General features: G+C 37.9%; 1 long non-coding RNA gene across 3 annotated transcripts in view; it reads right to left on the reverse strand.

The window, feature by feature from the left end:
• Positions 1 to 25,707, reverse strand: part of LOC116633724 — a 54,585-nt gene that overhangs the window by 21,456 nt on the left and 7,422 nt on the right. Inside the window, exon 2 of one of the 3 annotated variants that reach the window (XR_004299768.1) lies at positions 25,278 to 25,395. The exons of 1 other annotated variant lie outside the window; for it this stretch is intronic. This is a non-coding gene — a long non-coding RNA (uncharacterized LOC116633724). Of the gene's footprint in view, positions 1 to 14,859; positions 14,893 to 25,277; positions 25,396 to 25,707 lie in introns of those variants that run through there. One more of the 3 variants, XR_004299770.1, reaches the window with a different exon arrangement.

Raw genomic sequence — 25,707 nt, forward strand, 5'->3', positions numbered from 1 at the left:
ACTCTTCTTCTCCCCCCCCCCCCCCTCCCCCGCCAAAGCTCTTATCTTTCTTCTTTTCCAGAGAAGAGAATGGGTGCCCACAATGGATCTAGTTTTTCAAAAGAAAACAAAAGAAAACAAAAAAAGAATGAAGCTGTTCTCTGGCAACATCTGCTTTCCATTCAGCAACCCTAAGCCCCTGGGGCAAAGGAACACAATGGTTTGGCTACTTTCTTGGAATGGGAAAGGGAAAAATACCTTTAGCAGTGAAAACAAAGATATATATTTTTTTAATTATAGACCAATAAAATAAAAATCCTGCCTCTAATATAAATACACACATACATATACAATAGATATTTATATAATTATATTCATAATATACACAGTTGAATGACTGCCTGGGTGAAAAGATTTTCATTGTAAAAGCAATAACTTTTATTACAATGACCTGTCTTATTCTCCAGTCTTCTACTATTGCCTTTGAACCACATTCCAAACCCAGGGAAAAAACATGTTTATAAAACTGCAAAGGTCAAGGCCAGTAATGGAAATTGATTTTACATGCTCAGCGGAGTGTTTTTAAAAACCATGGAACGGTCTAAGGGAAAAGAAATCTATTTAATTACTCGACAGTCTTTTGTAGTCCATTAAAAAGGCTCCACAATTGTCTACCTCTCCTGAACCAACTTAACATAAATCCTTCCCATTAAAGAAGCACTTCTTAGAAATTGCACAGAATGCACCCTTCTGAAGAGGTGAAAAACTCCAGAGGATGAACTCAAACTGAGAATAATGATTCCTACATGAAGACAAGCTGCTTCCTTTAAATGTTTTTAATGAGGCTGAAATTTCACTCAAAGCTCCTGCCCAATACCTGAGTAGCTGGTCCCTTTGAACTTGTATTTTTCTCCTGTCACTGTCTGTTTGATAAGATGATGGGGAAGAAATCAATAGTCTCTGTTTCAGGAGCAATTATGGTGCATTTTTGCCTTCATTCTTTTGAATTTCAGTCTATCATGGTCAACACTGAAAGTCTTTTTCCTACATTCTAAAGCAAATCCATGGTAATTTGAAATATGATTTTACTATAACAACTGATAACTTTTTAAATTCTTACCATTTAGATAGGAAATAAAGAAGAAAATGGTATATAAATTAGATTCAAGGAGCTGTATATGTGACTGACTACTTGCTTATACAAGCAAGTATGCTTACCCTGATAAGTCAATACTCAAACGAGTCTTCTGGGATAACTGTTCTCCAGCTAGGGAGGTCAGACTGCAAATTCTTCTAAAGATCATTGTGTTCATTAGATCATTAATTGAATTAATTCCATTTAATTAAAGGTCTTGAATAACATAGTCAAGCACTACTGTCTGGAATTTTAGTCTTTCTAGACAAGCCATAATTAATTAATTATGCATTAACTATACAGTGTCTATTTTAGGACAGTAACAAGGAAACCATGATAAATGGCTTGTACTACCACTGCTAGTTTGAAACAAACTATATTTCAGATGCATTTATAGTGCTCTCTCCCTATACTAACATGACTTCACTATGTTATAATTGTTATGTCCGGGTAGGTTCTCAACTAAGTCTTCTTTCACTTCTTGTCTTAATTGAAATTTAGCTTTCTCCTGATTCCAGTGAGGGCTGCTTCCTTCTACTAGTCCTAAACCTACAACAGAGTTGCCATTGTCTTCTTCCAGATTGTAGTTTTCAGCTTAAGAAAACAAAACAAAACAACAGCCTCAATAATTTCTATTATTCTTTTGAAATTCATGTTATTTACTTACACTAGTGAGACCCATCTTAGTCAATTATCCATGACCTTCCATAAGGTTTTGAATTACTAGGTCAGTTTTCTTCTCCATCTATGATAGGCTAACAAATGGAACCACAAAACACAACCATGCCCTCATCCTTGGAACCTGTAAATGCTACCTTATTTGAAAAGGAGTTGATGTGATTAAATTAAGAGTCTTGAGATGAGATTGTCCTGGATTATGTGTATGGGCCCTAAATGCTGTCATATGTGTCTTAGTAAGAGAGAGGCAGAGGGAAACTTGACACACACACAAAGAAGGCAGTGTGAAGATGAAACAGAGAGAGTTGAAGATGCTGGCCTTGAAGACTGGAGTGATGCTGCCACAAGCCAGGAATGACAGTAGCCATCAGAAGCTGGAAGAGAGGGGCACCTGGGTAGCTCAGTTGGTTAAGCATCTGACTTTAGCTCAGGTCATGATCTTGGGGTCCTGGGATCGAGCCCCACATCAGGCTCTGTGCTCAGTGGGGAGTCTGCTTGTCCTTCTGCCCCTCCCCCTGCTCATGCTCTCACTCTTTCTCAAATAAATAAAATCTTTAAAAAAAAAAAAAGAAGAAGAAGAAGCTAGAAGAGAAAAGGAACCTAATGTCCCTTAGAACCTTCAGAGGGAGCACAGCCCTGCCAACATCAACAGCCCAGTGATACTGATTTTGGACTTCTGGCCTCCAAAACTGAAAGAGAATAAATTGTTGTTGTTTTAAGCCAGCAAGTGTATGGCATTTTGTTATAGAACCATAGGATTTTAACATGTTATCCTATTCTTTATTTTCATTCTCTAAGACTTTACCACTTATATTGTACCATGAAGTCATATAGAAAACCAAGAGAGAAGGAATCATAACAGCCCATGAATAGTCTCAAGAACAAGAGAGTGATCAATAGGGGCGCCTGGGTGTCTCAGTCGTTAAGCATCTGCTTCGGCTCAGGTCATGATCCCAGGTCCTGGGATCAAGCCCCGCATCAGGATCCCTGCTCCACGGGAAGCCTGCTTCTCCCTCTCCCTCACTTGTGTTCCCTCTCTCGCTGTGTCTCTCTCTGTCGAATAAATAAATAAAATCTTTAAAAAAAAAAAAAGGGTGATCAATATCTTTCAATATTATCAAAAGTTTAAAGATTTTAAACTGTCTGTTAGACTGGGCAATTAGGAAGTCTTCAGTAACAAAAGAAGAATAGTTTCCACTTGGTGATAGGGATGGCAGTCCATATCCAGTATCCAGTAGATTGAGCAGTGAATAGGAATTCAAAAGACAAAATCAATAAGGATAGATCCGATTTTTAAACGTTGTGTTTGCACATAGAAACAGATTTATAAGATGTTTATCTGGAGTAGACTATAAACCCAAAGTTAATTATTCTTAAAGGGGAGACTTGAGGATATTCATAAGAAAGCAACCAATAGAGGCAGAAGACAGAACACACAAGAGCAAAGAAACTTGATAAAAGGAGGTCTCTAAAGAAATGGGAAGGCTAAGAACAGGCTATGTTAAAAGATCAGGCATGAAAAGATATAAGAACACTGCTTCCTCTGAGATGGGAATGAAGCAATAAAAATGGGTAAAGAGGCAACTAATTTTGTATTAGCATGTGGCAGATTACCATTTTCTATTTGTATGCTCTTTAATAATGTGACCATGTAACTCCCCCATCAAAAGATGGTCATTCTTCTACCCTTGAATCTAGGCTGTTTTTAGCAACTTGCTGGACCAGTAGAATGCAATAAACCTGACATTCCAGGACCTCCAAGGCTTATGTCCACATTTTGGAACACTGGATCTTGGGACACTCCCTTTCAGACCTAGCCACCATGCCAGGAGCAGCCACACAGAGCCACTGGAGAGGCCAGGCCCACATAGGTGCTCTGGTCAACAGCCCCAGCCCAGCTCCTAGCTTACAACCAACAACAGTTGTCAGCCTTGCGGAAGAAACATCTTGGGCATTCCGCCAAGTCAAATCTTCAAACTGTTTTTGGGCCAAGTTGACTGTCTTTGGTCAAGCTGCAATCACATGAGACACCCAAAATGAGAACTGACCAGCTGTGCCCACCAACCCACATAACCTTAAGAGAAAAATAATTGTTTCAAGCCACTAAATCTTGGGATGTTTTGTTACCCAGTCAAGGCTAATTGGAATACAGAAGAATGGGAAGTTAAAAGAGAGTTCAAGCTTTATTTTCTCTTAGTTGAGCAGAATGCTAAATGATTTGGAATAGCTAATATGAGGAATGAAACAGATAATTGATCAGGGTCATGTAGAAAAATTATTAAACACTGTTAAGGACCCAATTCATGTGATAGACCTAAATCTGTGATGGCATCAATCCCCTTTATGATTTTTCTTTAGTAGAATACAAAAGATCCATATAGGTTTGAGGTTCAGCAGTGTGGATAAACAGAAAAGCAAGGGGCCAAGAGAGCAGAGGGTGGTGCCGAGAAAGTGGTTAAGCAGTAAATCAGTGCCCAGGAGCAGGGCCGACTGATACCTTAGGCACACAGTCTAGGGTCCACAAAAATGTTTTAATTTCTTTTAGAATCAGAAGAAAAACTTTCAGGCCAAAGAAAATGTTATATTTACTTTTTATAAGTGCAATTGTAAAATATATCATTTTTTCTTCTTTTTTTAATGGAGAAAGGGACCTCTGAAGGCAAAATGCCTAAGGCTCATGAAAGTCATTATGTGTGTCTGCCTAGGAGAGGCAGATAATATGAGAAAAAAAGGAGGAGTTAAGGTTCAGAGGTCTTGAGGAAACTATTATGAATTTGTAGTCAAATTAGGATAGCAAGAAACATGAAAGGACAAGGGATTGTGATGAGGGAGTGGAATGTGAGAGGTTTAAGTTTTCAGAAAAGGAGAAGGGTCTCACAGGGGATGAGAAGCTCCAGGACATGGTGGTGAGAAGTGGGAAGAGAGGTGACTGTTGGAGCAGAGGAGATCAAGGACCAAGGTGGGTGGGAGGTTGAAAAGGTCATTTGTATTGAAGTGATCCAAGATGGTAGCAGGAGTTAGAAAGATTAGGATTTTAGATGGACTAAAACTTTTTATATAAAAATTGAAGTACTGGAAGAAACAATGACATTTTTTTTCTTAGTTGACATTTATTGACAAAATTCACCCTAAGTGGAATTTTGAGAAGCTCCTTAATTTTTATAATACTAAAATATATTTCAAGTATTTTTTCTACCAAAACTAATGTGAATTTCTTTCTTTTTTTTTAAATTGAAGTATAATTGACATAAAACACTACATTGGTTTCAGGTGTACAACATAATAATGATTTGGTATTTTTATATACTGCAAAATGATCACAATGTGTAGTCAATGTCTGTCACCACACATGGTTATGAAGTATTTTGTGTGTGTGATGAGAACAATCAAGATCTACTCTCAACAACTTTCAAATATGCAATATAGTATTATTAACTATAGTCACCATGTAGTACAGAAATGTTTAAAATTAATTTCAAAGTAGGAAAAGTATAGGCATGACATAAAATACAGATAGCAAAATGGAGAGATTAGTAAACAAAGCAAATAAATTTGTTCTGCACAACAAACATCAAAACCCAAATAACCATTCAACAAACTAGGAAAAAATGTATTTCAATTCATATATCAGTAGAGGTCTATTTTCCTTATTATGTAAAAACCTGCAACAGTAAGAAGATAGGTAAGGGTTCTGAACCCCGTTTTAATGTATGGTGTTTTTTTACCACTCCATTAGCTAGATGTCCTACAATTCAACTCAATTCTACCACCCAGAGATTGCATCAGATTCCACAGGTTAAGGGCTCAGTTCCACAAGACTACCCTCCACTTCAGATACCGATCACAAGTTCAGGTTAACAGTGCTTCTGCCTGATCAGCTATAAATTAGAAGTTCCCACAACCCCCTCCTTGGGGTCGATTAATTTGCCAAAGCAGCTCACAAAACTCATGAAACCCATTTACCCACATGATTACTAGTTTATTACAAGAGATATTAAAGGATACAATCAACAAGCAGATGAAGAGATACATAGGGTGAGGTCCTGAACAAAGGATCTTCTGTCCTAGTGAAGTTTGGGGCCCAGCATGGTAGCACATGCAAGAGTTCTGTCTCACCAACCCGGAGGCTCTCCGAACCAACTCCTTCTGGATTTTTTCAGAGGCTTCATTACATAGGCATGATTGATGAAATCATTGGTTATTGGTGATTGATTCAACCTCTGTCCCCTCTCCCCTCCCCAGAGGTCAGGAGGATGGGACTGAAAGTGCCAACCCTCTAATTACATGGTTGGTTCTCCTAGCAATGAACCCCAAACCTTAGGTGGGGTCCAAAATCACCTCACATGACATAACAAAAGACTGCTCTTCACCACTCTCATTACTTAGGAAACTCCTAAATTCCATAGGTTTAAAAAGCTCTGTGCCAGGAGCACCTGGGTGGCTCAGTCGGTTAAGCGTCTGCCTTCGGCTGGGGTCTGGCTAGGGTCATAGCCCTGGGGTCCTGGGGTCCTGGGATGGGCCCACCCCCGAGTCGAGCTCCCTGATCGATAGGAAGTCTGCTCGTCCCTTTCCCTCTGCCCCTCCTTCCCACTCGTGTTCTCTCTCTCAAATAAATAAATAAAATCTTATAAATAAATAAATAAATAGCTCTGTGCCAGAAATAGGGTTGAAGACCAAAATACGTATTTCTTATTATGAATCACAGTATCAAAATATAGGCAAAGGAGATGGCCAACAAGTCACAGAAAGGGAAGTACAGGGCTACACATTTGAAAAGATGTTCATCCTCTCTCAAAGTAGGAGAATCGCAAATTGAAACTTCAATGAAATATTTTTCAATTATCAAACTGGCAAAGGAAAAAAAAAGAATTAAATATTGTGTTGGCAAGGATAATGAGACACTGATTCTGAAACATCACTGATGGGTGTGTAAATCAGCACACAGCCTATAGAGAGCAATTTTGTCAATATCTACCACAACTTTAAAAAAGCAAATAACTTTTGACCCAGCAATCTCACTTCTAAGAACTGATGCCACAAATAACTTGCAAATATAAAAGATGACATAGGTAAAACGTTATGTATAGTAGCTTCGTTTGCAATGGCAGAAGACTTTTTTTTTAAGAAGGAAAATTTGCATGTACTAATAGGAAAAATTATTTTAAATATTTTGTGAAGCAAAAAAAAGTTTTCAGAACAGTGTCTATAATATCTTATCACCTGTATATTTCTAAGAAATAATTTATACATAAATATGCATACATATACATAATACATATGATTCTATTTTCTCTGGAAAAAAAAAAAAAAGATATCTCTGGAAGCATATCCAAAAATTGGTGATGATAGTTCCTTCCAGACAGAGGTAGTGGGGAACTGCAAGACATGGGGGTAAGACAATTTTCATTTCACATTCTTTTTGATGAGGAACCACTTGTCATAGTCCTCAGTGATCATGTAAGTGACCAGATTAGTTGAGTTAGGGTAGTGGGTGTTAGAATGGAGTATCATACAACTCAAAGAAAGAGGACATGTTTGGAGAGTCCAGATTTGGAAGTAACAATGAAAGTCTAAATGAATATCATTTCCTGGCCCAGAGATACAAATGAAGAAAGAATGGCTAGCATCTTTAAAGAAAGCTGCCTGAGAAGTGATGATGTCAAGGAAAAGCCAAGTTTACATTAGAACAAGAATACAGTGAGTTCCACGAAGAGATTTAGGAAACATCCTAAATGTAGAGAATAAAATATTTCCAAAAAGCAGTAGAAAGGGTTGTGAGAGAGGTCAGCAGTGGGAAGCAATGAAAGGATGACTCAGAGAGGAAAAGCACAGAGCAGGATAGAGAAGAAAATAAGAAATAAATGCCTGAAGAGCCTGCATTCTAGAATAAAGGGTGACAGCCATGAAAAGCATGAAAGGAATTAATAGCTAACAAAGTTCTCTGGTTTTATCAGTGTCACTTGAGCTCAGGCCCCAGGTGACCCAATGGTGTTAGCCTGGTCTATAAGTGCTAAGACTGGTATAGGCTAGAACCCATGTGTTATCAACTGTTTGACTATGGCATTTATTCTACAGACTCTACGTACAGTGGCCTTAATAGAAATTCAGTAAAAAAAATTCTTTTTCTGCCACCACAAAATTCAACACTAGGTAGTGTGGACCACCCACAAGGAGGGCCTGTCTCCAAACCTCATCATCAACTTGAAATTTCACTTTCTGACCTATTTTTCCCACATGCTCTTTCACTCACTATAACTGAACTTGCTTTTGCCTTCACTGAGACCTCTAGTCAAACAGAACAGAGAAGAAATGTTAGAGATCATCTTACCCTAGTGGTTCTCAACTCTGGCTGCTCAACAGAAATCACTTGGCATTCCAATAACATGGATGGACACTGAGGGCATTATGCTAAATGAAATAAGTCAGACAAAGAAAGAAATACTGTATGATCTCACTTGTATGTAGAACCTAAAAACAAATAAATAAAACAAAACAAAAAGGAAAACTCATAGAAACAGAGACTAGATCAGTGGTTGACAGGGGTGGGTAGTGGAGAGAATGGGTGAAGGTGGTTAAAGGTTACAAACTTGACAAACCATGAGAAACTATGGACTAGGGGAAACAAACTGAGGGTTTCGGGGGGGTGGGGGGATGGGTGGGCCTGATGATGGGTATTAAGGAGGGCACGTGTTGCATGGAGCACTGGGTGTTATACGCAAACAATGAATCATGGAACACTACATCAAAAACTAATGGTGGTGGGGCACCTGGGTGGCTCAGTCGTTAAGCGTCTGCCTTTGGCTCAGGTCATGATCCCAGGGTCCTGGGATCGAGCCCCACATCGGGCTCCCTGCTCAGTGGGGAGTCTGCTTCTCCCTCTCCCACTCCCCCTGCTTGTGTTCCTGCTCTCACTATCTCTCTGTCAAATAAATAAAATCTTTTAAAAAAAAAACAAAAATCTAATGATGGTGACTAACATAACGTTAAAAAAAAGGGTACAAACTTCTGGTTATAAGATGACTGGGGAATTTAATGTACAGCATGATAACTATAGCTATGTAGTGCATACTTAAGAGTGGCTAAGAGTAAATCTTAAAAGTTCTCAGTACCAAAAAAGGTAACCAAGATGATAAATGTGTTAACAAACCCTACTGCAGTTACCATTTCACAATATATACATATATCAAATCATCATGTTGTATACTTCAAATTTATATGCCAATTAAATCTCAAAAAAAAAAAGCTGGAGTAAAAAAGAAATCACCTGACATGCTCTAAAAAAACAAAAACAAAACAAAAAAACAGATATCTAGGTTGCACCTCCCAATCTGATTTAATTGTTCTAAGATAGGGACCAAAAATAATATTTTTTTAAACTTCATCAGGTAATTCTATGTATAGCCAAATTTGAGAGCTGATTTACTTCAACACTTTTGTTACAAAGATGAAGGAACTAAGAGTAATGACCCAAAGTCAACCCTCTGGAAAGTGGAGGGAGGGTTGGAACTCAGGTCTCCTTGCTCTCAGTCTAGTATTCATATCCTCGATTCATATTGCTTTGACCCATGATTCTATCCTTTCCCCTAGCTTCACTTGGCTCTTTACCCAACCTTAAGGCAATTATCAAAAATGCCAAAATGTGGGGTGCCTGGGTGGCTCAGTTGGTTAAGCGCCTGTCTTCAGCTCAGGTCATGATCTCAGGGTCCTGGGATTGAGCCCCAAGCCCGGCTCCCTGCTCACCAGGAATCTGCTTCTCTCTCCCCCTCTGCCCCTTCTCCCTGCTTGTGCACTCTCTCTCTCTTAAATAAATAAATAAAATCTTTAAAAAAAAAATGTGACCAGCATGACCTTCACATGAATCCACATGTCCAGCCATCAACAACTGGACTTCTGTTCTATTGTAGACTGCTGGGCATTGCTTGAAAAGTCACTTAATGGTACCACTTGGCATCACCATATATTCATGCTCTCTAACCTCAGTGAATCCTCATTCTACCCGGCCATCCTTATTTCACCTTTCTTCGTTCCTTGTCACGTTGCCCAGAGAAGCTGCTCCAAATTTTTTCTATGTCCCTTCAGTCATCTGCCTTAGCTATGTTCACCCTCAGCAAACTAATCCATCTGACATTAATGCCATCTATTTTCCTAGCATCTACTCTGCCTGAAATCATCTCTGTATTTAAAGAGGGTAACTCTTACCAAATCTAACTTTTGTCTGTAATTAGATTTAATCCCTCTTGTTTTTCTCTAGAACATGTCCCGTCTGTCCCCCAACTCTTCTTTCTCCAGTCAGTCATCTCTTCTCTACTGCATCTTCCCTCTCAGCTTAAACAAATTTAGGAGTTTTTCCCATCCTGAAGGCAATCTTCCTTTACAATTACTGCCCTATTAAGTTACTAACCACCATCCCTCTTTCTTTCTTAATAAGATACTATTACCCAGCAAGGCAAGTTTAAATGAGTTTTATATTTGTAAAGCTCTTAGAAGAATACCTGGCTCATAACTCATAGTAAGTTTATCTATTTATCTATCTATCTATCATCTATGTTATCTATGATGTTTGCTATCTATCATCTATCTGTTATCTATCTATGATATATCTATGATATATCCATCTATATATCATCTATCTTCCCATCACTGTCCAACAAAGCTATATCCATCTCATGCTCAAATGGCCTCACCTCCTTTCTTGATCAGCGATGACAAGCCAAATTATTGCATGCTTTCTCTCTTCTACCAAATCATTTAGAGCATGGTGAATCAGAGCATTGCTTCTGCAATCCAAGTGCCTGGGTTCCAGGCTTGGTTTTGTCATTTACTTACTACCTACAGGCTGAAGAAGTTTGGGACAGGTCCCCCAAAATATGCCACTTTGGCATAAAAAATACTTGGAGTTAAAAGTAATCAAGACCCAGCAGTTTCAGGAAAAGCTCTTTACCTCCCCTATAACTGCTAGAAAAGAATTTAGGTAGAGAAACTGCTCCAGAAAGAGAGCTATCACCATAGATAACTACATTATGATATGAACTAGGTACGGTAGACATGGAGGAACCTTGCAAGGTTTGTTCGATCAAAGTCCTTTCTTCATCCCACTGCTTCTGAGTGGCCCAACAAACATTTGTTTACGAAACATTTACTCTTTTTCACTCTTCTTGAAGATGGCATTCCTTCCCTTTGAAGTCCCAGACCCCTAACCCTTTCTCCTTAATTCAAGATGCCTTGCTGCTTATCTTTGCAAGTTCCATGTCTGTGTTGATTTTCTCCTGCTAATCTGTCTCATGTCAATTTGATTCTTAGTCCAGCTAAAAGAACCTTGAAGGGGACAGGACATTCTTGTTCCTCAACAGGGCCTTCGGCTTCAGTTACTATCAGTAAAATGGCAATGACAATAGTACCTAGCTCACTGGATTACAATGAAATGTCATGCACAGTAGTATACACAGATACATAGCAGTGACCAAACCGATAAGGTTTCTACAGCTATGAAGCTTCATTTCAGAGGGGGAAATAAATAATAAATAAATAATAAATGAGTAAAAATAAATGTTGATATATAATGTTTTAGCTGATCACCTACTTAAAGGCCTTCTAAGAAGGTAAAGAATGATCAGGGGTCCATTTAATGCACAGGAGGAAGAGAGCCCCTGGTGAAGCAAACAGCATGTATAAAGGACTAGAAGAATAAAAGAAGCTGAAATGTTTGCCCAACTGACATGTCCTGTAACAGAAGTACAGCCAACGAAGGGAGAAGAAAATTGGAGAAAGAAACCAGGCTCATAAATCCTGGTAAAAAGATTTTATTGTATTTAAGTTATAATGAGAAGAATTGAAACATTTTAAGAGGACAAACAACATGATCCAGCTTTTGTTTTTAAAAAGAATACTCTAGGGCGCCTGGGTGGCTCAGTCGTTAAGCGTCTGCCTTCGGCTCAGGTCATGATCCCAGGGTCCTGGGATCGAGTCCCACATCGGGCTCCCTGCTCGGCGGGAGGCCTGCTTCTCCCTCTCCCACTCCCCCTGCTTGTGTTCCTGCTCTCGCTATCTCTCTCTCTGTCAAATAAATAAATAAAATCTTTAAAAAAAAAAAGAATACTCTAGAAGAGAAAGAAGGGAAGGAAGGAAAAAGAATGCTTTGGTTGATGTTTGCAGAAATGAAATATTCTGACAAAACTTTTGTAAAAAGCACCATCTCAAGGAGTTATTTACATTAAATATTTTCAGGGGAATTTCTTTTTCTAGTTTGCAATTTCCCTTTTAAAATGTTTGCATTAAATATTTAATTGATGATTCAAACTAAAAAAAAAAAGAAATATTCATGTTCAGACATTAGCATGATGACATATAAGCACTTACTGGCAGATTATATCTTCTAAAGGTAGCACCAATATATCCCATCCCACATGTTCTTCTTACAGTATGAAGATGCTAGGTCCCATCCCCTTCCTTTGAATTGAGGGAAGGCCTATGCCTACAGCAGTAGTGAAACCATATGACTTCCAGGCTAAGTCATAAAAGGCAATAGAACTTTGCCTTTATCATTAGAACTCAGCCACCATGCTGTGAGGAAGCCAAGCAGTTACATACATAGCAGAGTCACATGAAGGCTTTCCAGTCACTGCCCAGTGGAGGTATAAGGTAACAGCCATAATCCTTCAGATGTGGGACTGAATGAGTGAGCCTTCATATGATTCTAGCCTTCAGCCTTGAGCCACTCCAAATGATGCAGAGTAGAGAAGAGAGAACCTATCCCTGCTGAGCCCTGCCAAAATGCATATTTGTGAGCAAATTAAATGTCATCATTGTTTTAAGTAACTAGATTTTGGGGTGGTTGGTTGCATAGCATTGGATAAATGGAACAGTTGGTGTTAATATTACCTCTGATAATTGCCTATCCAATAGCCTCTCCTTACTTCTTAAAAGCAGAACCTCAATTTTCTTTGGAGCAGAAAAATAACCAGTTATAAAAACCTATTTCCCTAGATGCCTTTCAGCTAGTGGTTGACATATGAGTTGTCTCTGGCTAATGGAATGTAAGTGGACATTTACTATTTAAGGCTTCCAGGAAAGCTACTGTATTCCTAACAAAAAGGGACTGATTCAGTTAGTAGGTATCCTATGCCTCCCCCTTTCCCATCTTATTGCCCAGAATTTAAACATAATATCTAGAGCCACTTGATTTAATTGCTTGCCCACTGAAGTCAGACCACCTGAGTTTGAGTCTGTGTGACATCTCAACCTCAGCTTCCTCATTTGGAAAATTGGAATAATAACAGCCCCTGCATTATAGGGTTGTTTTGAGGAGAAATAAATGAGATTTAAGGGGTTTTATACATATTGTGTGCTGAATAAATATTAGTACAGTGGACTGTTAATGACTCTGGCTAGTCGTAATAATCTATTCCCTCTGAGTTGGTAAGTGTATCCTTATTTCCCTTCAGGGCAGGACCTCTGTCACTCTTAGGCTGTGTGGTTTTTTTGGCTCGGGCCTCACCCCAAATCCAGGTGGTGCACTGGACACAGGTTTGAGCTGTTCAACTCATCACACTTCCCAGGCCAGGCTAATTTATTTAAGGATAGACAAGTGACACAATCTAGGGCAAAAATGCAGCAAGACTTTTGTTGAGACTTCCAAAACAGAGGCAGACACTCTCTTCTAGTGGCCTTAAGACTTAGGAGATGTAAGGTCTGGAACTGCTGTAGCCATTTAGCCATCACAGGAAGAAAGGCTGTCTAAGAATAGTGCCAGAAAGAAGGAGAAGAACAGAGATGCTGGGAGAGAGAAATGGCCCTGACAGCATCACAGGTCAGTGTGCGTGACTTTCAGTTACACAGTCAAATAACCTCCCTTTTTTCCTTCAGCCCATGTGGGGGTTTTTTGCCCAAAGCAAAGAAAGAGTTCTAACTGACTCAGCTATTATTATTATGGGTGAAAATTTTATTGAAAAGATGATATACATCAAGATTGAGAAACATAACTGAGATGCAATATTTTAATTACTCAAAATTATGCCAAGCTGACAATTACTTTTTCAGTTTGCATATTACCTCAGAAAAATAGGAATAGAAGGGAACTTTCTCAACCTAATAAGAGACATATTTGAAAACCCTATAGCTAGTATTATATTAATGGTGAAAAACTAAACACATCACTACTAAAATGGGAAATAAGGTAAGAATGTCCACTCCCACCACTTCTATTCAGCAAACAGATTGGAAAGGAAGATACAAATCTTTGTTTATTCACAAATGATGTGATCATCTATGTAAAAATCCTAAAGAAACTGCAAATAAGGGGCACCTGGGTGGCTCAGTTGGATAAGCATCTGACTTCAGCTCAGGTCATGATCCCAGGATCATTGGTTTGAGTCCCACATCAGACTCTGTGCTCAGCAAGAAGTCTGCTTGAGATTCTCTCTCCCTCCCTCTGCCTCTCCTTCTGCCCTGCCTGTGCCCCTCTCTCTGTGCCTCCCCCCGATCATGCTCTCTCTTTAATAAATAAATAAATATATTTAAAAAAAAAAAGAAACTGCAAATAAACTATAAGAACTAAAACTGAGTTTAGTAAGATGGCTAAGTCAATATACAAAAACCAATTATATTTCTATAAATTTGTATGAGCAATCAGAAATTGAAATTAAAATTTACCATTTATAATAGCATTAAATCATGAAATAATTAAGAATAAATTTGATAAAAGATGTTTATGACTTATTCACTAAAAACTATAAACACTGCTGAGAAAAATTAAAGAAGACCTAAGTAAATGGAGAGATATACTATGTTCATAGATTAGAACACTCAATATTGTTAAGAAATCACTTCTCTCCAAAATGATCTATAGATTCAAGACATCCTGCCAAAATCTCAGTAGACTACTTTGTAGAAGTGGCAAGCTGATTTTAAAACTTATATGAAAACGCAGAAGATCCAGAATAGCCAAAACAACTTTGGGAAAAAAGAACACAGATAACATTTTGAGTTTTTCCTAGGGAGCTGTTTCTAGGAGTATAGTTCTGGATAAAAGCCTGGAAATACCTCTAAGGAAAACCAATCTTTTGGGGTACCTGGGTGGTTCAGTCGTTAAGCGTCTGCCTTCAGCTCAGGTCATGATCCCGGGGTCCTGGGATCAAGCCCCACATCGGGCTCTCTGCTCGGCGGGAAGCCTGCTTCTCCCTCTCCCTTACTTGTGTTCCCTCTCTCGCTGTGTCTCCTTCTGTCAAATAAATAAATAAAATCTTAAAAAAAAAAAAAAGAAAAACCAATCTTTTGCAGCTCAAAACCCTTTTATGTTTGAAATATTTTAAAAGTATATTAGTAGTTGTCATGAGCTTAAGAAATGCCTGAATAACTATCCTTCAGACATCAGGTGAGACTGAAATGGGATAGGGTGAAGGATGTGGCATGGGATTACCTGCTAGTGAAATATATGATGCACTGGAAGAAAAAAATCTAATTTACTAAATAAATTAAAATAGTTATAAAATTACCAATAAATAAAAAGAAAGATATTCTATTATACAAAAGATATTCTACAAATATTTGATGCTTATAATTATGCCCTAATAGAACAAAGAATAGTAACATCAATTTTTAGAAACTCGAGAATATGTACTAAACCGAGAATCTGTGATCTAAAATTTTAGTACTGGATCTGTCACTACTCAACCTTTGGGCAGGTAAGTTTACCTCTCGAGGTCTTAGTCTTGACATTTTCAAAAAGAGGTTATTGAGGGACATAATTTCTATGATTTTTTAAATATATACATTTTTATTTTGTTATGTTAATCACCATACATTACATCATTAGTTTTTGATGTAGTGTTCCATGATTCATTATTTGCGTATAACACCCAGTGCTCCATGCAGAACGTGCCCTCTTTAATACCCATCACCAGGCTAACCCATCCTCCCACGCCCCTCCCCTCTAGAACCCTCAGTTTGTTTTTCAGAGTCCATCAGAGGGACATAATTTCTAAGGGCTCCTCCCAGATCTATACTAAAAATTTTATTTAGACCCGTGTGTGTGTTTGTGTGTGTGTTTCAGCATTACTACACCTTGAGATGACTTCTATTCATTTCTTCTCTATAGAATCCAACTCCTTGTAATTTACGTATCTTTATTAGAGAACATTATTATGGGACTGTGGTTGTTTTGAAGGACTCAGGGGCTATAAAATGGTTTTCTCTTTCATCCAGGACCAGTAAAGAAGGCATTTAGCATGTCTGTACCAATGATTATGGATATTTCTATTTTTAATTCTTTCTGCAGTCCTCCACAATGTAGTCTTTGACACATCACATGCACGAAATAGGACCATTACTTTTCTCTATTGATTTCCAGAGCAAGTTATAGTATTGGAGGATAGATAAGTAAACTAAGAGGTTCCATGTTCTAAATGGAAATAGTTCAAGTGCACCAACTGATCTTTCTCTAGCTACATCTGAAAAGTTCCCTTCGATATTTTTGTAAGTCTGATTCCTGACTTACTAGAAGAGCTATTGTGCCAGAAGGATTGTAGTCCAAAAAGAGCCCTGTTTAGGCTATCTCTTTTTAGTGCATAAAGACTGAATTCAAGAAGATAAGGAACATGAATGAAATTTTGAAGTCTTAAAAAGCATTTTGTCTTTTAGTGGATAGAATGAGGTACTGCTACCTTATTCTGCCCCAGGCAGGTCCCAGTTAGCAGATCCTCCCATATAAAGCACCACTATTATGTAGAGTTCCAGATGAAATCTCTTTTCTAGAGATCATACTCCTGGGTTCATGATCTTTTGAGATTTTCTTTCTTCTTCTGTTCAACTTTATTCTAGAACTTACCATTGGTCCAAAAGACCTGCTAATCTTTAGTAGTGTATGTGAGGCCATTCTGAGATATAAGCTCCATATGGTTAAAGAACATTCCAAGTGTGGTCTCATGTTATACAATTACCTTAGCATAGGTTTAAAGAATTAGACTTAAACTTTGGGAACATCTTGACCATAGCTCTAGCCAGAATCTAAGTTTGCTCCTTTAAACCTTTCATACCTATCAACACAGGCTTTGACTCAAGTCTATTCCCTTTAGTTTTAATTATAAGTTTACCACTAATGACCACCTGAGTTGCCAACCTGGCTTGTGTCTCCTAAATGTTGCCCTTTGGAAACCTTTACCAGTTTGTCCTAATTTTCTTTTAACTGAGGCTCCATAACAATATGCAACTCTGTTATTCTGCATGCTTTATCTGTTCTTTTTACAGTTTTTCCCATCCTTGATCTTTCCTAAGGCTGTTAACTCACATGTATTCTCTTAAGTTCCCCTCTGAACACTTAAACTTTTTTTTTTGAATGCTTAAACTTTGGATCTCACAGACTTTTTAAACTCAGCCCCCAATTTTAACCTACAGACTATAAAACCCTTTACTCTTGAAAAAAATGTGCGAATTTTGTTAACTTCAAATAGTTCACTCTGTAGCTTTTACTATGTGGCACTGAAACTGGAAATAAGTTATTTATACCCAAATTTTCAATCATGTTTGCTTCCTGTTGAAATTTCCCAAATTCAGACATTTTTTAAATAGTGAGAAATAACTCCCACCTTCCTTTCATTGTCCCCATAATCAAGTGGTGTCGAGTCTACTGTACTTGGGGGTGGTTACGCAACACAAATGTGCCTTTGGCTTCCAGTCTGTCTTAGATGGCAGTAACATGGAGAAACATATAAAATGACAATGACAATCAAAGAAAAATGTATAAAATGGAAAGGGTAACAAGAGTGAATTTTTTTTAAAAGGTAAAATTGCTAATACCATTGTATCAATCACACCAGGTCTCTATGAGAATGAGTATTTGATATATTTGAGTTGTTGCTGGAATCTAAACTGATTACTGTACACTACATTTTCAAAGGTAATTCTGGCAATGTTTTAGTGTATTTGGAATTCATAGGAATTATTTCATTAAAAAAGAATCCAAGTTGACATCTGTAGGTGCTATCTCACACTTGAGTAAAAACAAAGTCAGCTGTTGCCTGACGGCAACAGTACTTTTATTTGACACTTTCAAATGCTTGGCTTAAAACGAAGCAGTGTGCTGGCCAACAAAAAGCAACAGAGCATGAAAAGCGGTGGGGAGATGAAATTGGGTAAGAGCAAGACATTTTCAGTTCAACTGTTTTATTTTATAGTCTAAGATTATAAAAGCAACAAACTGTAAAACTTGACTAAACCATTTACCACTGAATTCTACATAATTCTACAGTAAGTGTCATAATCTATCCTTTTCTCAAGAAAAAATTGCCAGTTCTATATTTAAGCTAAAGAACCTACAATGCCAATGTTAACAAAAACCTATTCTGAGGATTTAATACATTTTACTATTCAGATTTCCATCATCCTCTTAATATAATACTGGTCTTTCTACAATTACCCTGAAGTCTACACTTGATGTCTCCATTTTCTCAAGTTTGGTTCACTTCCTTTGGCGGGTGTGAGGGAGCCAGGGAGAGGTCTGCTTCTCTACATCAACTTTCTCTCTATCCATTTCTGCTACCTTTGTCTTCTTGATCTATGCCATCCAATCCACCACCCTCTTGGAAAGCAATATATTTTGGGGTTGCTTTGTTTTCTTCTTACATTCTAGCTCTTAATCTCCTGGCTATATCCAATCCTCAAATGCACATTTATTTCCCACCCAGACTGATGTGGAGATATCCTGGGTTATTCTCACACTGCTCAGAGAGCCTGATATAAATAAATAAAACAACCCGCCCAGGTGTTTTTCTAAACAAAAGTTATTTTTCCTGTAACTTCATTGACTTCCCCTCTCTCCACAGACAGAATTTATCATTCTCCCCTTTTTGTTTGCATAGCACTTTAAAAAATATCTATATTGAAACATTGAAGCTATGATTATTTTTATTTATTTATTTTTTTTTTTAAAGCTATGATTATTTTACGTGTCTGTCTTCCCCAGTAAATTGTCAGCTCCTCTAGAAAAGCAACTGTGATGGCTAATTTTGTGTCAACTTGGCTGGGCCACGTGCTGAGCAAATATTTGGTCAAACATTTTTCTGGGGTTCTGTATGAGATTAATATTTAAATCAGTAGACAGAGTAAAGCAGATTGCCTTCTAGCATGTGGGTGGGCTTCCCCTAATTAGTTGAAGGCCTGAGTAGAACAAAAAAGCTGACACTTCCCCAAGCACGAGAGAATTCTTCCTGCCTGACTGCCTTCAAACTGGGACACTATCTTTTGCCTGCCTTCAGACTCACTGTAACTAACATCAGTCCTCCTGAGTTTTGAACCTACTGACCACTGGATTAGAAATCGACTCTCCTGGGTCTCCAGCTTACCAGTTCATCCCACAGATCTTGAGACTTCTTAGCCTCCATAATAACATGAGCCAATTGCTTATAATAAACCTTTTTAATATGTACACATCCTATTGGTTCTGTTACTTTGGAGAAACCATATCTTATGCATTTCGAATGGTCCCAGAACTTGGCACAGTGCCAAACAACATGTAGATGCTTCTTTTAATGGTTTGTTGAATTAACTAGTATTTTAATATAGTGTTTTAATGGTCTCCTAAATGTAAGACTTATATTTGATTAGTTAGTTAGTTAGTTAGTTAGTTAGCTAGTTAGTTTTGAAAATAGAAAAAGTTAGGCCCTACAATGGTATGAGAAAGAGTGAATTCCTTGCTTTTTTAAAAATTGCAGCTAAAATGTTAGTCAACTAAGAAAAGAAGGAAACTAGGGCACCTGGGTAGCGCAGTTGGTTGAGCGTCCAACTCTTGATTTCAGCTCAGGTGGTGATCTCAGGGTGGAGTCTGCTTAAGTTTCTCTCTCTGTTACCCCGTATCCCTCTCTCCCTGCTCTCTCTTGCTCTAAAATAAATAAATAAATCTTAAAAAAATTTTTTTTTACATTGAAAAAGAAGGAAAGTCCTAAACTAGACTAGAATTAAACTACTTTCCATGTTTTATTGATCCATTCTTTAAATTTGGTCACACATCCATTCTTTTATCAGTTTGGGTCTGAATTTTCTCCTTATGGACCATGAAGCTAACTCCTCCCATTTCTCCCTGGTTCTGGCATTTCATCCCTCTTATCTTTCCCAGTGCCAACTATAGGTTAATATTGTTTTTATCTTATCCCAAAATTTTTAGCAGCTCTCCACTATCTACATCCTTCACCCTAGTATTCAAAACTGCTCACAATCTGATCACAACTTACCTTTTCATCAGACTCTCAAGCAAATCCTCCACCCTTCCTGCTATGTTGGTTAATACACACCTCTTTTATATACATTCAACTAAATTTAGTCCAGTTCTTAAAATGCCTTCCCCCTTACTCTTAGCAAGTCCAAATCTCTCAAGAAATAGTGGAGAAAGCACCAAGTCTGGATTTAGGAAACTTCGGTCTAGTCTTTTCCAAAAGCACCATGTTGTGTGACAGGGGGCAACTGAGTCAAATCACTTTTCTGGAACTCAATTTCCTTATCTGTATGATAATGAGGAAAGACAAGAGGATTCTATGTTCTTTTTCAATTAAAAAAAAAAAAGTTATGTTTTCTTCATCTACCAGCACAGCTCTGTCATTAATTCAATAGTTCTTGAATATCTCTTATGACCAATGCACACCTGCTCTATGAAACCTGAATAGCCCTCACCCCACCCCTAACAGCTGGACTTGCTGACTCAAGTGCACTTATTTTCTATGCCATTAATTTGCCATGTATTATTTTTAGACCTTATCATCTTAAATATAGTATTGTCTCCTTAGGAGCAGCGGCTTATGCTTCTGCATATATCCTTGACAGAAAAAGTTCTCAAACTTTATAAAACGTATACTTGAGAAACTTATTAACAATGTTGATTTCCAAGCCTCTCATCTATCTCCTTCCAATTCTGATTCCGTAATTGGTAATCGACATTATAAGTATTCCTCCCTATCCCGTGATTCTAATTCAGGTGGTCCAGTGACCAGACTTTGAGAAAAAACTGTTCTGCTGTTTTTTCTTGCCTGCACTTAGCATGGGTTCAAAAACTTTATTTTTTAAAAAAAATGTGTTTTAATTCAGAAGGATAGGTATGCTTGCATTGAGAAAATTCTTTTTTTAAAGATTTATTTATTTATTTGAGAGAGAGAGAGAGAGAGAGCACATGCGTGCTAGCAGGGGAGGGATAAAGGGAGAGGGGAATCCTTGAACAGACTCCCCGCTGAACCGGGAGCCCAACACAGGGCTCGATGCCAGGACCCTGAGATCATGACCCTAACCAACTGAGCCACCCAGGTGCTCCGAATTGACAAAATTCTTAAATAGAAAATAGCTCAGGAGGGATGGATAACTCTAAAATATTCTGCCGACGTTATCAAAGATAATACCCAGGAGGAAAGTAAAGAGAAACATGCATAGGGAACTAAAGAGACTGCATAAGGTGCTGCTGGATGGATCAGCTACAGATTAACAAAGACCCGGGTTGAAACCCTCAACAATAGTGAAGGGAAGGTTAAATGTCAGGATGAGCTGATACTCCCACAAGGGGCTGTTTAGCTAACTTCAGAGAAAAGTGTTCAGATCTTTTTGTAGTGTAGATGGAGATAGAAAGCAAAATCTTCAAAAATCTCATTTTGTGCTCATTCTTTGCTCCAAGCAAAGCAATTTTAAACAAGAAAGAACAAAACAAACATCATAGGGAGGGGAGTTAAAGAAAAAGAAGGAATGGGGGCGCCTGGGTGGCTCAGTTGGTTAGGCGACTGCCTTCGGCTCAGGTCATGATCCTGGAGTCCCGGGATCGAGTCCCGCATGGGGCTTCCTGCTCAGCAGGGAGTCTGCTTCTCCCTCTGACCCTCCTCCCTCTCATATGCTCTCTCTCTCTCTCATTCTCGCTCTCTCAAATAAATAAATAAAATCTTAAAAAAAAAAAAAAAGAAAAAGAAGGAATGGTAACTTTGAGGGGTTTAATATTTCTAATTCTAGAGTCATTTATAGATTAAGGGCTCACTGTCAATAATTTTTGAGGAAATATTTTAAATAAGAGAAATACCAAGAATTTGCAAATGAGATAGATCCTTATTTTGAAAAATGGAAAAAATGAATTCTGAAAATTACAGACTTGAGCTCTTTCAAGTTTTAGAACAGATTATTAAAATGCTTGTCAGCACTTAGAGATGGAAGAGATGAAAACTTTGAGCTAGTTTATGTATGCCAAGGATAGAAATGCCAAACCCTGGGGGGCACCTGAGTGGCTCAGTCAGTTAAGCATCCAACTCTTGATTTCGGCTCAGGTCATGATCTCAGGGTCGTGAGAGCGAGCCCCACATTAGGCTCCTCGCTCAGCAGGGAGTCTGCTCAAGATTCTCTCTCCCTCTGCCCCTCCCTCCCTCTCTAAAATAAATAAATAAGTCTTAAAAAAAAATGCCAAACTGTTTTCTTTTATGATAGATTGGGCATAGATGCTATAGAAGTTGCCACTGATGACTTCAACAAGGTATTGGACAAACTAATAATATTCTTATGAATAACAGTTTTTTTTAAGTTGCTCTATTAGGTCAATTCAGTCTTAGTCGACTCATTTTTCTCAGACATGATTAATGGAGTGAGGGCTCTAGGGCTTTTTGGTGATTTGCATTCATTCAACAAATATTTATTAAACATTTTACCATATGCCAGGAACTGCTGTAGGTAGTGGGAATCCAATGGTGAATAAATCGAAGTCCCTGATCTCCAGGGATTTTAGTAGAGGGAGACATAATAAACAAGTAAACAAATATATTCTATGTCAGCCAATGGTCAGAGAAAGGAAAAAAAAAAGGGTTAAAGGAAAAATAAAAAAAGCAATGGCAAGTGGGTATTTCTTTTAAAGGCTGGTCAAAGAGGCTGACAGAATCTGGTGATAACTAAGCAGAAACCTGAAAGAAGTGATGGAATGAGCTGTGTAATTATCCAGGGGAAGAATATTCCACATAGCAGGACAGCAAGCATACAGGTCTTAAAATGGAAGCATGCTTGGTCAAGAGACCCAATGGTAGGCAGAATAATAGTACCCCAAAGCTGTCCATGTCCCAATTCCCAGAATTTATGACACTGCTATATTTCAGGCAAAATAACTTTGCAGATGGAATTAAAGTTCCAGACCTTAATAAAGAGATTACCTTGGATTATCAAGGTGGGTCTCACATAATCTCATGAACCTGAAAGGCAGAGAACTTTCTGGCTATAGCAAGGGAGATTTGGCAGAAGAGTAAACCAGAAAGATTCCAAATATGAAAAGAATACTATACATTGTTGCTGGCTCTGAGATGTAAGGTCCCCTGAGCAAGGACCAGAAAGAGACCTCTGGAAGCTAAGGGCAAGCCCTAGCTAACAGCCTGCAAGGAAAAAAGGACCTCAGTCCTACAAACATAGCACAAAATTCTGCCAACAACCAGAGAAAACAGTTAAACCAACCCTAATTCTGACCTGCCGAACTGTGAGATAATAAATTTGTATTGTTTTAAAGTGCTAAATTTGTGGCAATTTGTGGTCATTTGCTTTGACAGCAATAGAAAACTAATATAGACTACACTGGATTGAAACAGGTAGGAAAGGGCGCCTGCGTGGCTCAGTTGGTTGAATGTCCGACTCTTGATCCTGGCTAAGGTCACGATCTCTGGGGTTGTGAGTTTAGGCCCCGCACTGGGCTCCATGCTGGACCTAGAGCCTACTTAAAAGGAATAAAAAAAAGAAAGAAAGAAACAGGTAGGGAGTATAATAGGAGATGAAACAAGAGAGGTAGAAAGGATGGATTGCAGGAAGAAGGTAAGCAAGAGGGTGGCTATTGTGGGGCCTTCTAGACCACTTTAAGGCCTTTGTCTTTAATCACAGATGAAATGGGAGCAAGTGGGGTTTGGGGGTAGGCATAACATGATTACATTATAAAAGGACCACTTTGAACTACCTTGCATAGAACCCAGCTGAATGAATATTGCAATAATTCACACAACAGTATAAACTAGGGAAATCATAAGGGAGATAAGAATACTCAGATTCTGGGTATGTTAGGTTGAAGCATACAAACTTGCCATTTGAGTGGCTCAAAAACAGTCAAAAAAATCAAAGGATGAGTCAAGAGGATTTGCTCATGGGTGGCCTAAGGGGTGTTGGGGAAATAAAGGAGTCATTGTTGACTCCAAAATCATTGGCCTGAGCCAAGGGTACAAGAGTTGTACTGAGATAAACAGTGCAGGAGAGGGGCAAGTTTAGTGAGGGTTGAAGGGCAAGGGCAAGCAAGGATTCACCTTGGGACATGTTATGTACAAAACACCTATGAGACATCCAAGTAAAGATGTTCATTAAGCTGTTAGTTATATAAGTGTGTCGTCTGAGCTGGAACTATTAATTAGTGAGTCCTCTCACAACAAACGGTGTTCAAAGCCATGAGATCAAGAGTTCAAATACGCAGGAAATGAGGGTAAAAAAAGAAGAGTGGTGCTTCCTGGCTTACTCTTTTTTGAAAGTCTTTCCTAGATCATTTTTTTTTCCCTGACTTGTAAATACAAATAAATGAATAATCTCACAATCTGAAATATTTTCTAAATATTTAGTTATGTATTTTTAATGAATTACCTGCTGAAGGGCCCCAGGCTGCCCCAAAATGTGCCACGATGGCATATTGATTATTTTGAGTTAAAGTTACTTAAGAAATAACCAGTGCAAGAACACTCTGACCCTCCTTTGTCTCCTGAAAGCAGGAAATATATCTCCCAAGTGAAAGGTATGTTCCCTCTACCAGGAGGTAAAGAGACATCCTTATCACCAAAGTAGGGAATTCAGGGCGAAGAAGCCTATATAAACAAACCTTGTTACTTTTACTAATTTACTACCTAGACCGAATTCTGTTTAGAATTCCTTACTAATTGAAGCTTCTGAACATAAATTTACTTTGTCCTGTCAACCCCTCACAGATTTATGTTTCTTTGTCCAAAAAATATAGAAGCTACATGCCTTGGTCATTTCTTTAGGTCTCAGTTTTATTATTGGGCCTCTGTGCACACATTATTAAACTTTTTTTTCTCCTATTAGTCTGTCTCATGTCAATTTAATTCTTAGACCAGCTAGACGAACCTTGAAGGGTAAAGTTAATTTTTCCCTTTCCAACACTGCTTTAAAAATAATAAAATTGAGTAATATCTATACTATTGCAGAAAATTCAAAATAAAGAGCCATCACTTAATTTCAGGTATTCCAAATTAAACACATATCATATAGTTGAAAAACCCTAGTGAAATTAGCATAAACTATACACCCATATCAAAAGACAAATGAATTATATTCCCTCAATAGCTGTTGCTCTGAGACATTTTCACATCCTATAATTATTTACATTTTTATATAACATTTACGCTGAACATCTGGTGAGGAGTATTATTCTTTCAATTCATTTCAGTTCCTCAACACTATGAGAATTCAGTATTTACATGTCTGCAATTAAAAGCAAAAGCAAAATAAAATTACCAACCTAACAACTTTGTTCTACTGTTTGCTTCCTTCCACACCTATTGCCCCCATTGTGTTTTGGTTGTTGCTCATGATATACACAGGTCACAGCTAGTTTATTGTTCTCACCAACTTTTCTTCTGAGAAAAAAAAAAAAAGTATCTGTGGGCACTTTAGACTAGTATAAAAACACTAATATATATATATATATATATATAAAATATATATTACATGCTACCTATATATATTATATATATATAAATTTGTCACAAATCTCTGTCATGAATCTCTCATTCTCTCACTCCTTCTCGCAGAGAGAGATAAAGCTTTTATTTATATATATGAGATTATAAATATTTACATATATGTATTTCATACATATAAAGTTTTTTTAATCACAAAAAATGTTACTGAAACATTCCTACAAGGTAGAGAAAAACCTGACCTGCTGC

This window comes from Phoca vitulina, unplaced genomic scaffold (assembly GCF_004348235.1).
Source record: "Phoca vitulina isolate PV1807 unplaced genomic scaffold, GSC_HSeal_1.0 scaffold8, whole genome shotgun sequence".
In the NCBI taxonomy this organism is placed as follows: Eukaryota; Metazoa; Chordata; class Mammalia; order Carnivora; family Phocidae; genus Phoca; species Phoca vitulina.